Source organism: Loxodonta africana, chromosome 18 (genome assembly GCF_030014295.1).
Source record: "Loxodonta africana isolate mLoxAfr1 chromosome 18, mLoxAfr1.hap2, whole genome shotgun sequence".
Taxonomy (NCBI): Eukaryota; Metazoa; Chordata; class Mammalia; order Proboscidea; family Elephantidae; genus Loxodonta; species Loxodonta africana.
The window spans coordinates 64,705,823-64,713,824 of NC_087359.1; the positions used below are offsets into that span (position 1 = coordinate 64,705,823).

Consider the following 8,002-nt stretch of genomic DNA (forward strand, 5'->3'; position numbering starts at 1 on the left):
CCAGTATTTGTGAACTGCTGCTCTGCCAAAAGGAGCAACAATGTGTACAAAGTGTCAGTAAGATGTCTCGTCAAACTATTACAGGATTCTTGAGCAGAAGAATTTTCTGGCTGGAAAGATCAACAATGATTTCTTGGCAGGGGATGACATTTTGGCTGGACTCTTCTGTGCATGTCTAATGGTGACTGCCCTTTCCAATGTATGACCTCACATTGGTTATGATGAAATTCTCTTGCTGAAGAGTTTCCTCAAGGCAGCCTTCATGTCACGGTTTCTCAGACTGTAGATGAACGGACTTAACATTGGGGTCACTGCTGTGTACATCATAGTTATCACTGCATTCTTTAGGCTGTAACTGATCAGAGGATGGACATATATGCCCATCACTGTCCCATAATACAAAGAAACAACTGTAAGGTGGGAGCCACAGGTAGAGAAGGCTTTGAGCATCCCCTTAGTGGATGGAACACATAGGACAATGGAAAAGACGCTGATATAGGAGATAATGATAAATATTAATGGCAAACAGAAAACACCAGTGGCTAGGTACAACATTTTCACATTCAAGTGGATATCTGAACAGGACAACTTGAGCAAAGAGGGAATGTCACAGTAGAAGTTGGCCACTTCCTGGTTGCCACAGAAGGACAGACTAGATGTGAGCAGAATGTGGGGAGGGTATTGGCATTTGCAATCACCCAAGACCCAACAACAAGCAGAAAGCAAGACCTCGGGCTGATAATTACTGTATAAAGAAGAGGGCGGCTGATGGCTACTGCACGATCATATGCCATCACAGCCAAGATATAGCTATCTGTTGTAGCCAAGGCACTCATGAAATACATTTGTGTTAGGCATCCTCCAAAGGAAATGACTTTGATGCCCAAGACATGGTTGGCTAGCATCTTAGGGACAGTTACAGATGAGAAGAGGATGTCAACGAAGGAGAGATTGGCAAGGAAAAAGTACATGGGATTGTGAAGGCGAACGTCAGAATGAATGGCCAAGATGATGAGCAGATTCCCAATCAGTGTGCTGGAGTAAATAAACAGGAAGAGGATGAAGAAGACATTTTCCTGTTGTTGCTGCCTGGAAATTCCCAGATGAATGAATCCCAGGGTAGAGGACTGGTTTTCTTCCCTCATGGCTCCTTCAGTATAAAAAAGAGAAGAGTCCAGATTACTAAGGAATTTATTGTGTGCAATAGTCATCTTTATCCACCACCTTTGACTACAAAGTTCAGCCACCTCTCTACCTAGGTTTACTAAATCCTGAGAGAGCCAATATATTGGGGAAAAAATTCCCTGTTGGTTAGTGGGACTAATGATCCATCACCCCTACAAACTCCATTTGCTAAACTCTCTGTTAGCCCTCCTGGAAAATCACAAATCTGAGAAAAATGCACTGCATTAATCTATTTGTTGGACATGTAATTATTAAGAATGCACTGATTTTGGAGAAAACGTGGTGAAATGAGGCTTAGTCTCTGCCTTCAGTGCCCTTACAAGTTAATGGAGAAAACAGAATTATACATTAATTTTATTAATGATAATGAAAGGACAGCATTTTGGAATCTAAGACAACAGACTCCAGCGTAACGGGTGTGTTAGTAGGTCTACCAAGGACAATGAGGAAGTGGTCCAGTGACAAGACTCAGAGTGAGCCAGAGCCCTCGAGGTGACAGATGTCTGTATTGGTATTGGCCAACTATAAATGACAAAGAGAAAAACCAGCCCAGTGGATTCTCCACCCTCCCATATGTCTCATTTTTAAAGTAGACTTTTGCTACCTCATTTGATAGGTTTTATCTCTTTTCCAAGCCCTTAAATATATGCAGTCACAAAGCTTTTCTTCTTGGTTTTCTCCTCCCTTTCTTCATTTCTTCTTTTGGTGACTTATCCAGCTCCACCATGGCTTTAGCTACCACTTTGCCAATAACTCTGAAGGCTCTATCTGTAGACTTGATATCTCTTTCCCATATTTCCATGTTCAATCATCCCGCCAACGAGTCGGGCCAAACCCCTTACTCTGCATATCCAACCTGAGTAGAATTGCAAACTTTTGTTGAGGAGGAAAACCACATCTTTTTATTTTTATATCATCCAGAGAGATTATTATGGAGTATTTTTCATTGTTGAAACCAATAAGTTTGTGCTGAATATATCTTGAGTTGAGTCCAGGTTTATTCCATGGGTTCCACACATGTGAGGTACTTATGGGTACATTCACTCACTTTACCCCTCACCTCTCCACTTGATCTTTTTGATTCTTCATTTGAAATAATTACTACATAGCTCCACTCTTCTGTTACAGTCTCAGTGCTTTAGCTTAGACCATCAACATTTTCTACCTGAACTATTCTAGTGCTCCCTTAACTGCTTGACTATAGTTTCCCACCTCCTTGACCTATTTTGCGCTCTGGGACTATAGGGATTGTAGCAGAGACTTCTAGGTGCTCACCTAAATCTATATTATTCTCTGTTTCCTGTACACACTGCAAGATTACATTTCCCAGCCTCCCTTATAGCGAGATGCGGTCATGTGACTAACTTCTAGCCAATCCATTGTTGCGTTCTAATTCTGGGCTTCTTCTACACTCTCTTTCCCCCTTTGCCAGCTGAGTGGAAATGGATAGAGGCTTAGTGGGATGGTGGAGTCACTTGGTGGAATGAACATAAGACAGGGACCAAAGGCCCTGAGATCAGAGGTTCCCTGTCTGAAGAATGGCAAAGAGACCAGTGTGGTTAGAGGAGAAGCAAGTAAAAGAGAGATAGGCTATACTCTCAGGGAGGTAATAGGGGGCTGGGTATGGAACCTACGGACTTATTAAACAGAGAACAGAGGGCCCCTCAAATCTGCAAAGTAACAAGAAATGGGCCAGGGCGTATAAACAAAGCCATTCCCCAGAACAATGGGGAGTGGTATTAGAAAATAGACCACAAACTTCTTTAAAGTTGTCTTTCAGAAGCAGCTGGAGAAAACTAGCCCCAGGGACATGCACAGAACATCCACCTGTGACCTTCCACCAGGTGCAGTGAGGGGCTGCAGCGGTAGCCAGGAGACTGCACAGGCACAACAGCCCACAGTAAGTCCCGATATGAATCCCAGAGGCCTCTGAAACAGGAGCCGTCTTGGAAAGCTGCTGCGTGCACCTTAGTTAAGATATCCCTGCCTATGCCTGTGAATAAACATGAATCTTTTCCCCCCAAGAACTTTTACAAACCCGGGCCCATCTTTTGTTCTGTGAGAAGGGGCTATGCATTGCTGTAGGCCTTCTTCGTCTCCACTTTCAAGCCTCTTCAATAAAGCTTTGCTCGTGTGGAAATCTCTACATGCCTTACTTCCTCATTCTTGACCAGTGAGAGGCAAGAACCTTATTCTCGTAACAAACCCTGTTTCTTCTTTCATGTCCAGGAGAGCCACCTGCTACTAGAAATACTCACTGGAGCTATGATCTATTCGTTATTGTAGTCCACGCTATCCTAAGTAACTCACTAGTTTTTCTAAACAGAACTCCACTCAATAATTAATTCAATCTACAATTAGTTCAGTCACTAATTCTCAGTGTCTGCTACAGTACATATGAACTATATTCTAGACACAGGGGATGCAGGTTTAACTATCTTTCTCAAAAATATGATGTGCTTTCTCACCTCTGCTGCTAATGGAATTTGGTTTCTTCTCCTGAAATGCCTTTGGCCATCTTCGCACAGAATTACAATATCTCAGGGTTGGAAGGGTTGAGTAAAGCTGGGGGCTCAGAGAATACGGTTAGCTCATATGGTATGGCAGTGTAAGATTTCAGAGGTGGAACTCTTGGAAACACAGCAGGCTAAGCTGATGTTGGTAGGTCTCATTTTTTTTAAAAGACATAAGAATTCCAGATAAATTTTAAAAACAAGCAAAAACCTCTTTCTGTTGAGTCGATTCCTACTCATAACCACCTTAGAGGACAGAGTAGAACTCCCTCAAAAGGTTTTGAAGGAGCAGCTGGTGAAATGGAGCTGCCACCCTTTTGGTTAGCAGCCGAGCTCTTAACCACTATGCCACAAGGGCTCCAAATCATAACAGTCAAAACAAGTGCCACATAGCCAAATCTAAAAGAAAGAAATACGAATACCTAGATATAAGAAACAAAGAGAAAGCTCCAAGCAGGAGTCGTAAGCTATAGCTGAGGCTGCAATGGGCCATTAGGCTTGTCATTCAGGAATTAGACCCTAAGGGCTGAAATCTGGCATGCTAATACCCCTTCTGCACAAAAAATATGGTCAAAGATTTGCGTGAAGCAGGAAGCTTTACTTGCTCCCTCTGCATGAAATACTTGAAGTGTTGCCCTGCTTGTGAAAAGGGCCCTAGGTAATGTATTGGCATGTCAGGATTGGAAAGAACAAAATGGATAGAAGTCGCAGAAAATTGGTTGTCTGCAAAAAAAATAATAATAATAAATTTCTAGATAAATTGAGAGAGTTCAGGAAGTTTGTTGGATGTAAATCAATGTTTTTTAGAAATCAGTACTGTTCCATACTGTCCTATACTTACGTAGCAATGATTTGGAAAATATAAGTTTTACAGAGACCCTCCACCATTCACAATAAAACCAAAATGCCAAACCTGTTGCCATGGAGTCAATTCCAACTCATGGCAACCTCATGTGTTACAACGTAGAATTGTAACTTTGGTTTTTTTTGACTCTCCACTTTACCTGAAGCAGATCCCCAGGCCTGCCCATCCAACTGCTGCTGGATGGGTTCAAAATGCCAATATTTATATTATTAGTTGAGTGCAAAGCATATGTGTCACCCAGGGGCCTCCAATCACAATAGCAAGAGTCATTTTAAAGACTAGACATAATTCTAGGGGCGCTGGTAGCTCAATGATTAAGCATTTGACTGCTAACCAAAAGGTTGGCAGTTTGAATCCACCAGCTTCCTCTTGGAAACCCTGTGGGGCAGTTCTACTCTGTCCTATGGGGTTGCAATAGGAATCGACTCGACAGCGATGGTTTAGACATAATTCTCAGGAGTCCTGGTGGCCAAAGTGACTAAGGGTTTGGTTGCTAACCAAAGGTTGCCTGTTCAAACCCACCAGCCACTCAGAGGGAAAAAGATGTGGTAGCCTGCTTGTGTAAAGATTACAGCCTTGGAAACCCCATGGGGAGCTGTTTTACTCTGTCCTATAGGTTCCCTATAAGTTGGAATAGACTTGACAGCAATGGGCTTTGGGGAGACGTAATTCTAACAAAAGAGGTCCCTGACCAGTATGAAAAGAATAACAAAGATTTACTCAAAGACAAAAATGAATAACTAAATAAATGGGAGTTTTGCAACATTAATGGATGGAAAGGTTCAGAGTGGTAAAATGTCAATTATTCTCTAATTAATCTATAATTTGACGCAATCCCAGTCAAAACACAACAGATTTCTTTTAAACATGGAATTTAACAAACTGATCCTAAAATTTATGTAGAAGAACAGAGGGCCTAGAAGAGCTAAGTGAATTTGGGGAAAAGGACTAAGGAAAGAGGAATTGCCCTATCAGTTATGAAAGTAGACCAGTACTGGTGTAAACAACAACAACAAAAAAACCCAAACCTATTGCTGACAAGTTAATTCTGACTCACAGAGACCCTATAAGACACAGTCAAACTGCCCCATGTGCCAGCAAATCTTTTCGGAAGCCAGCTGTCACATCTTTCTCCCTTGGTGGGTTCAAACCAGCCAGGTTTTGGTTAGCAGTCCAGCGCTTAACTGCTTTGACACACTCTCCTAGTACTGATATAAAAAAAAAAAAAAACTTTTTTTTTGTATAAAGGCACCAACAAATAGACCATAATAACAGATTCGAGAGTCCAGAAGTAAGGCAGACATATACTAAAAATGAGAATATGACATGAGTTAGTTTAGAAATACTTGAGGAAAGGAAGGACTATTTAGTCAAGAGGACTGGGGCAATTGGATACCCATATATATAAAAAAAAACTGAACAATAATTCCTAAAGAATTAATTGTGAAAAGCAAAACTTCAAGTATTTTAGAAGAAATTTTATAAAGGAAAATATGTTTGTGGTATCAGTGTAGGAATAAACCAGATAAAAAGTGCACAAAACATAATGAAAAATATTGTAAAATTTGTCAATATTAAAATGAAAAACATTTGTACAAAAAAGACATAATAGAAAAAAGGGAAAGAAAGATCATGGACTGGAAAGATACGTCATGCATAATCAAAAGAAAAAAAAAAAAAAGACCCAACCTGTTGCCTTAAGTCGATTCCAACTCATAGCTACCCTACGGGAGAGAGTAGAACTGTCCCATAGAGTTTCCAAGGGGTGGCTGGTGGATTCGAACTGCCAGCTTTTCTGTTAGCAGCCATAGTACATAACCACTATGACTCCAGGGTTTCCAATCAATAAAGGATTAGTATTCAGAATATGTAAGAGTCATACACACTAATAAAAAAAAAAAAAGACCAAAAATCCAGTAGGAAATAATGGGCAAGAAACTTGAATAGGCAAGTCAGGAAAGAGGATACTGGTATGGCCAATAAACAAATGAAAAGATGCTCAACCTCTTTAATAATCAGAGAAATGTACAATGACTCCAAATTCAATTTAATATTCTTCATCTCCGAATAAGTGCAAAGAGTGACAACTTCAAGTGTTAGGAAGCAAATGGAAAAATGGGAACTCATATGCTCCCCTCACGGAATTCTAAATCAGTATAACCACTTTGGGAGACAATTAGGCAATCTCAAGTAACGCTGATATCCAGAAGGATGTGCACCATCATATAGAAGATTTAGAAATGGTCCATCAATTGATGAACGTATAAGTAAATTGTAATGTTTTCTTTGGAATGGATCCTGTAAAATAGTTAAAGTGAACTCATATGGATAACTGAAAAAACACAATAATAGAAAAAAGCATATCACACCATCTATGTAAATTTTAATACATAAAACAATACACACAAATGTAGTACAAGTATAAATCCTGAGTGGGAGTATACTACCAGCTCCACAATACTGGTTCTCTCTGGGGTGAGAGGGGGAAATAAGATTTTGGACAAGAAGAAACTATGTCTGTACTAATTATTTTAAAAAATTTGTAGCAAATATGACCTAATGTTCCATTTGTTAAAACTAGATGATGAGTTTTTATTATGTTATTTGTTATGTCTTTGGATGTTTTAGCAATATCATATTTGATATAAAAGAAAGATATCATACTATTGGGTAATAACTGGGTTCAGAGTTTGGCCATGGAGCTGGGTGGCTCAAGTCCATGTTTCATTGAAGGTAGGAGATAGAGTATTGCTTTCAAAGAGGCTGAAAATAACCAAGAGTTTAGTTACACTGGGGAGAGGGATCCAAGGGCCATTCTATCATGCTAAGAGAGAAGGATGTTAAAGGAAAGATTCAGGTTAGAGGAGTAAAATAGTGCATGCAAGTAGGGATAGATTTTAACAATCTTTTGCTACCGTTGTTTAATTGTCAGGTGCTGCTCCTCCCAGCTCATTATTTTGTGCCTGCCTGTTCTTTTACCCAGTGGAGATCCCCAGTCTCTTAGTCTCTTTACTGTACATCAGGCAGTCAGCCCAGTTGTGGCACTTTCATCTGTTCCTGGCTGCAGCCCTTTGTCACTTGCCCTTCAACAAAACCTTAACTCTAAGACAATCTTCTCCTATTTTCACTTCTCTATTCCTGGCTCCGGAGCCCTGGTAGTGTAGTGGTAAAAACTTTGGCTGCTAACCAAAAGGTCAACAGTTCCAGTTCACCAGCTGCTCCTTGGAAACCCTATGGGGCAGTTCTACTCTGTCCTATAGGGTCGCTACGAGTTGGGATCGATGCCATGGCAACAGGTTTTTATTTTATTTTATTTCTATTCCTGGGAAGTGGAGGCATAATGGTGAAATCACACAAACTCAGAGCTTGAATTCACGTTGCTTAATTCCATTTGGAACCTCAACACTCTTCAGCAAACCTCCCTCTTCCCATTCTCTTC

At 40.5% G+C, this 8,002-nt stretch overlaps 1 pseudogene; it reads right to left on the reverse strand.

Moving 5' to 3' along the window:
* Positions 1–216: 216 nt before the first annotated feature.
* On the reverse strand, positions 217–1,269 carry LOC100664774 (olfactory receptor 1A1-like; annotated as a pseudogene).
* Between the last annotated feature and the right edge of the window lie 6,733 nt (positions 1,270–8,002).